We start from the raw sequence: 7,654 nt of genomic DNA, 5'->3' as shown, positions 1-7,654 counted from the left end.
GAAACCATGTTGTTGTGCTTCCTGCAGTTAAACAGCATGGCGATGTCTGCTGGAATCTATTTGTATGATAAAGTCAAGAAATGTTTTTTTTTTTCTCATTTTCAAAAGGAACATGCTATCCTTCATTTTCAGTTTCTTCAGCTCCATATGAGAATGGAGTTTTAAAAAGCTGCAATATTGTAGCCTAAAACAATGGCAAAATGCTACAGTATTGTCAACAATGATAACAGCAAACATGGACAAGGTGACATAGCAGAAAAAAAAAAAAGTTTCAGGGTAGAGCAATGTATTACATTTGATGAATACATATCATAAAATGCATATGGTAAAACTGCAGTTTTGGGAAGCTCCTGAAGAAATGTCATGGTCATAATTCACCTAAAAATCAAAAGATTTTTTTCTTAAAGACAATCCATTTTTAGACCGTTTGCATTGTTACATTATTTTCACTTCTTACATTACTGTAGTGCAAAAAACATCTCATTCACATTGAATAAAACTCAATCCTCCAGACAATATTGTATTTATTGATGTATATAATGTATTTATACAAGTGTTTATATGATCTATTTTATTTTTTTTTTTTTTTTGTTATGTATCCAGACAATATTGAAAAAAAAAATGTATATAACCAGTAGGAGTAAAATGTTTCCACTTTTCATGGAAAGAATGTTTGCAAATGCATATATATATATAGATATATATATATATATATATATAGATATATATATATATTAATATATTTATATATATATATATAATATATATAGCATTGCAAACATTATAAATTGTCTTTATGCAAAATATATTTTATATTTATTCTTTTTCTCTTTTTTTATTTAGGGGTGAAATCTGGGAAAAAAGCCAATGGTTTTTTCTAGAGCTTGGTTGTGTACACAGTCATTGTAGTAAAAAAGAAAAAGAAAGAGAAGATGATGATAAGAGAAAAAAAAAAAAAAAAGAACAATGATGAAAAGAGTGATGTACAAAATTTATGCTGGTAATCATATGCAATTCCTCCTCTCCTACCTTTGCTGTTTCATAAAGGAATAGAAGTTATCAACACACTTAATATTGACATTTGCATTCATGCTGAAGAAAACAACTCAAAGGAGCACAGTGATCTGCCTGTGTTGCGTGTGTGCTCTTGTGCTCGGGTTTTCTTGTACGGCGGGCAGTCACTGCGTGTTGCCTTTGTTTATAGGGATGTTTGATTTCAGCAACCCGGGATGGCAGTTTTGGGCAGAGAAGCTTCAATGTCCTTACCCCCTCATGAGACAGAGTGGGGTGATCTCTCAGCCGTCGGCACCAAGGGCAAGACTGCACACAAGACATCACCTTCCAGCCGTGAAATCACAGCTCCAGAAAAAGGTCATTCCTTTAGGGACCAAGGTCATCACAAAAAATTGGCCAAAAGTGTTTTTTTAAAAATCAGTTGAACTTATTTTAGAAGTAAAATATTTTTTATATGTATTTTGTTTTTTTACTATAATTCTTTTAGGGTTTCAAACCAAACTTTAACTACAACTAAAAGAAAAAAAAAAACTACTTTATTATAATGGCCACTTTGGGTTTGTTCCAATTGTACTGTACTTTAAAAATGTCATGTTGTAATACAATGTCTAAAGTAAAACATTGTTTTGGTTTTGTAAATTTCTAGCAATGTCTAAATTTTGTTTTCTTAAAAAAAGTATCTTATGCCATTAAATTGTCTCCCAACACAATGGGCAATTCCAAATGTTAACAAAAAAACATTGGGGGCACATTCTATAATTAATTTTTACTCAAATCTGGGCCATACCATGTTCCCCACCCAACAAAATGTTTGCACGTTAATGCAATAAAATAATAAAATAAATGCAATTTCCCACCCAACTGTCCGCAGGAGGAGTTGAGGCAAAACAGGAGCAACAGGTCCGAAAACAAGGATTGAGCTCTTTCCAACAATAGTATGTGCAATATTATGCAATTGTGATGCATGGAATCACTGTCAAAGGAGCCATGATTCTTCAAAAAAACATGGGTCCCCACCCTTTGCAGTCGTTCTGGGGGGGGGGACTGACTGGGGTCACTTTGGGATTTCTCCCATATCAAGTGGTGCAGAAACCTTACGTTGTAGTTTCCGGGTGTGGAAAAACATCTGGGGGGACCACAAAACGCCAGTTGCCACCATTCCCCTCAGCCTTCTTTTCATTGTGGTGTGGGGCCATTGCAGGGAATTTCAGATCAAGAATGATGGGGGGGGGGAGAACCAAAAACGGACCACCACAAAAAAAAAACACAACAAAAAAAAACACCAATCAAACATTATCTCTCCAGATTTCTGCAGAAACAAGTAAAAAAACCTTTGGCCAAAATGGGGGGGGAAAACAAAATGTTTTCATCCAAAAAACATTCTCCTGGGACCAAATGGACATCATAAGCGGGCACAAACTCACACCATTGGGGGCTGGTAAAGTATCAGGGCTCTTTTTTTCTCAGGGTTGTGGTCTGGTTTTTTTTATTTTAAGGAAACCAAAAAAGAATATCAAATTTTTGAAAACAAAACTGGGGATAGGGCAAACATCTTGGCAACCAATCACCATTCCACATTAAATTCAGAAAATGTACAAATCGTGATTATTCATATTTGCACATCTGATTTCGTGTTGTTTACGTTTCTGCTGTAGTGGTGAATGTAGGTTTGATTTAGGACAATCAGGAGTGTTTACTGAGGCTTTGGCCTATAATGTGTCATGTTTAAGTTTCCTCACGTTTGGTGACGAGTTTCTGCTCCTTCTCTTAAGCACTTCTTGAACAGTGTGTGTTTGACCTCGCTGTCCTCTGACTGTTCCTCAAAGCCCTAAACTCTGGCTGACACCGGGGGGGCCGGGTAACAAAAAAAAACCCAGCACCAGCTGGGGTTTGTTTAGACAAACACAACGACTGAGACCTTCAGAGGAACCCTTTCCATCTGACAGACGGGCCACAGAGGGACGGATGAGATATGAGCCGTCATTAAGTCCAGTGTGTATTACTTCACCAAGCTCAACAATGAAAAACGCTCCCCATTTCACTTCTGAAATCTGATTTGCATTTGCCCAAACGAAATAAAAAGTAAAAATACAAAAATGGCACAAAGATGAGAACTTAAGTCTCAAGCTCTGGCTTCTGCATGCTGCACATACTGTTTTAACTGCATTGTGGTCGGGGTTATGTAATATCTCAGGAATGTCTACAGGAACATCACGCCTCCACCCTACAGAAGATAATAGTTCTCCCCGCAGCAGCCCTTTTGTTTGCTTCACACCCGAACCACCTCTCTTCCTTAGGGAAGGCCAAATTTTTGTCCCACAAAAGAAAAAAAAAACAGAAAACAAACAAACAAAAAAAAAAACAAAAACCCTGCTTTGGTTTACATTTAAATTCTGAGATAAAAACGTTTCACAATTATGACAAAGTATCAAAATTATGAGACACTGAGTAAATTCTAAAAAAGTCAAAATTATGAGACAAAAAGTTGAAATTATGAGATTAAGAAAAATTGAGACAAAAAATTCAAAATTATGATTCTAAAAGTTCAAGTTATGAGCTACTAAGTCATAATTATGAGGTAAAACTCAATTATGACTAATTATATTATAGAAATTATATTTTATAATTAAAGTTGAGAGAGATAAAAAAAGTCAAATTATGAGATGAGCTAGCAAGTCCATAATTATGGAGATTAAAAAATCTATATATACAAAAAGTGAAGTCAGTGTGTGATGATAAGTCAATAGTTATGACAGTCAAAAAGGATGATACTAAGTCATAATTATGTGATAAAAACTTAATTATGACAAAATGATATGATAACAAGTCACAATTTTGAAAAAAGTTTGAAGTTATGACGTTTAAAGTCAATTATTAGATATTAAATCATGAAAAAAAAATACATAAAAAAGTTACAATTATGACATGACATAGTCATAAAATTATGACATAAAAGGTCATCATTACGGAAAGTCAAATTTTTGGGGTCATAATTATTGAGCTTATTCTGGTAGTTTTGGCTTTTTGTCAGTTGAGTTTATCAAAAATAATGTAGGGGGATTTTTTTTATATCTCATATCAATTTTTATGTCAGGGGGAACAATTTATTGATTTATCAAAAGAGTTTTTTTTTCTTATATAGCAGCGAAAATTGGGCTTTCTATACTTCCTGGTAACAATTTCCCTTCCAAAACAACTAAACAATTCAGCTCTAATTTCCTTTCCTTGAAGTAAAACTCTCATGAAAACTTTCAAAGTAGTTTTTACATGCTATAGCATCAGCACACACACAATTTTGGATTGTTATTCATTGTATCAACAAGAAGGTCTTTTCCCTTCTCACTAAGTTTCTGCATCATGGTTAAAGATCTCACTGAACTGGTGTTGGTGATTTTTAGTGGATGTTCAATACGAATCAGTTTCACGCAGGTGTAAAAAATCACATTAACTATAGAAAACATCATCCACCAACATAATCACAATACTGGCATGTCAAAACCAAGACAATCTTAGTTTGAGAAATGCATGTTTCTTTACATTAAACACTTAGCTTTATTACTCTTGAATCTAATGCAATGAAATTCAGAACATTTTTAAAGAGTGGACTATAGCGTCCAAATACTTTATGAGACGCTCTTTCTTGGGCTAAATGATGAAATTATGAGCACAAAGTGCTCACCGGTGGTCTCCACCACCCCATCTTTGGTCTTCACCGTCAGCTCCTCTGGGGCGATAGTGATTGACATCCAGGCTGATCTTCCAGGAATCTGGCGTCTGCGCGTTGATCTCAGATATTCCCGAGCTCATCTGTCGGAGGAAAGGGGGGCCCCCCGGCTGTAGTTCGGGGGGGGGAGGGGCATCATGGAGGCGGGAGGGCGACATGGGCACCTGAGCCACTGGGCTCTGTATTAAAGAGGCCATTTCTGGAAATCCAAAAGGGCCGAATGTATCCGGGCCAGTGTGTGCTGGGAAAATAGGAGGGTGGGCATCTCCTCGGAGTAAGTGTGGCATCCCAAAGGTCTGATCGAAGAGCCGGCTGCCCTGGGGACCAGTCGCGGAAGGAAAGGGTCCCAGATGGGCTGTGGCATAAAGTGAAGGGGATGCGTCTCTCGGCCATGGCTGAAGTGTTTGTTCTTGCTCTGAAAGTTTTCTGGCAAGTGTTTGTGTCCTGTTTGGGGATGTGCTGAGGATTTATAAGAACACTCTCAGCCGACACTCCTCTTTCCACAACTAACTGCAACGCCCCCTCCCATCCAGATTATTTATAGAAGTGAATAGAATGTCTATTCAGGGACGGCCTAGCATTAAATGGAATCCAAGGGCAAAGGCCTTCTCAAAGCCGGCCATCGTTCATTTCCTGGATGACTGAACCTCTCTCTCAAACACATTCTCTTGTTGTGACACGGGAGTGGAGGAATCTAAAGGTTTCAGAGAGAGTCCTTCTTGATAACAAACAGGTTGACCAAACCACACATGCGCTAATCCACAGCAGGAATTCAGTGGCCAATCACACCAGAACACTAAACTGACGAGGACATGAAAATACAGACAAACAGGGTTACACTGAAAAACCCAAAGGGTTTGTTAGCTTTTTAGGGGGGGGGGATTTTACTTTTCACTCCCACTTGAGAATTACCTAGAAAACTTCATAAATAATTTACTATGAAACAAATTACATTACACGGCAACTGAATTACAGCCACCATTATAAAGTAGAAGGACTGAAATTAATAATAGTTAATAATAATAAATTTTCACTAATCTGCTTTTGAATAAATAAATGTATTAGAGCCTACATAAAATTTTAAAAACATAAAAAGCTAAAAAATTATAAAAACCTATACAACCAAATTATTAAAACTTTAATTAAAATTAAAATATAAAAATTAAATTAAATTCAAATATTAATAAAAACTGTAATGTTTAAAATAAAATACCACTGAAGACAACAGGAACCATAGACTGTAAAAAAATCAAACAAATGTAGAAAAGCTTAGAAAAATAACTTCTTATGATATCATACTTTCTGAGGATGCTTGACGGATGCCTTGGAAGTTTGTTTATTATCATTAATTAAAGCTAAAAATAAAAGCATAAACTTTTTTTTATTATTTTAATTGTTACTTGAAACAAAATAATTGTATAAAATTTAAAAAAAGCTTTAAACTTTTTTATTTCAGGTAGTTGGCAACTGAAATTAGTAAAACTAAATAATAATAATAATAATAATAATAATATTTATGGTATTTTGAATATGAAATTAATTAAAAATAAATATTAATAATAATAATAATAAATAGAAATTAATTAATAAAAATTATTTAAAAGGGAAAATCAAAAGAATGAAATATAAATATTAAGTATAAAGGTACATCAATTATATAAAATAAGACTGATTCAAAGGGAACTGTTGTCTCATTGACCCAATATGAAACAATATCTTATCGTATAGTGAAAATAATATGAGTTTATGGGCGCATGTTCATAAGTAAAACAGCACTCAGATGTTTAATTAGTGTGTTAGTTCTGCATTATCTCCTGACTGCATGAACACGGGCTTTCATTCCTGCATCGTGTACAACAGCCATTTCCTGGAGGTCAAACACTAGAGTGCTTAGCAGTGTCAGGGTCACGGGTTCGACCTCCCAGCAAATTGCAGGAAACTAGACTATTAAATGTTATGTATACCCTTTAATCCAATGTAAGTCACTTTGGGATTGACAGGGTCTGTCAAGATGAATTAGACATTTATGTACAGTAAGTACATGGATTGTACAGCTGGTTTTCAGACTGAAGTACCAATAAGTAACAAGACACTGTGAAAATATAATGAAGGTGGACTGACAATAAAGATCATCATAGTTACTAGGATAAAAAAGAATGCAAATTTTAACTAAACTGAATTTATTTACACATTTCATCTAAACTTCAAAGATAACAAACTGATAAAAAGAAAACAAAAAAGAAAAGAAAAGTGGTTTTAGCAGCTTTTATGGAGTTTAAAATGTTCAGTAAATACAATTCTGGAAGAAACTAATAAAAGGCAGTAGAAATGGCTAGACAAGTCCTTTAAGCTGCTGGTTTTGCGCCACAGGACTAAAAATACAAGTGATCCATATTTCCAGGTGATCGGCTGGAGTTTGTGAAGGAGCAGGAAACTTCCAAACCAAATCCAGATCACATGAGCGTCTTCTAGAGCTTCAGGAACGCCATCTAGTGCTGAAGACACTCAAAAAACTGTGTTCAGAGTAGCATGCTGCCATATGACTGCAAATTCTGCAGCATGTCCTATAAAAATCAACACTGTACAATATGTTCTAAGCACTAGAAACATGTTATTTAAGTGTACATTATTATAGCTTTTATTAATGTTTTGACATAGCTTTTCTTTTTATATTTTCAGTTTTCATTTCAAGTTGATTTTTGCTTGTCATTTTGTTTTTTTTTTGTTTTTTGTTCTTTTTAAAGATATTACTATTTAAGTTTAATTTATTTTTATTGATTGATTAATAATCTATTATAGTTTTGAATAATGTTTTGAATCACATTTTATTTTTATATTTTTTATTTTCCTTTCCTGTTTACTTCAGTCATTTTGTTTTATTTGTTGCTTTTATTGTTTTTGTTCTTTTATAATTTT

At 34.5% G+C, this 7,654-nt stretch overlaps 1 pseudogene; it reads right to left on the bottom strand.

The window, feature by feature from the left end:
* Positions 1-4,637: 4,637 nt before the first annotated feature.
* LOC122134168 lies at positions 4,638-5,131 on the bottom strand (annotated as a pseudogene).
* Positions 5,132-7,654: the final 2,523 nt, after the last annotated feature.

This window comes from Cyprinus carpio, chromosome B5, assembly GCF_018340385.1.
Source record: "Cyprinus carpio isolate SPL01 chromosome B5, ASM1834038v1, whole genome shotgun sequence".
Classification (NCBI taxonomy): Eukaryota; Metazoa; Chordata; class Actinopteri; order Cypriniformes; family Cyprinidae; genus Cyprinus; species Cyprinus carpio.
The sequence above is the reverse complement of the archived record's forward strand: the minus strand, read 5'-3'. Positions and strand labels throughout refer to the sequence as shown.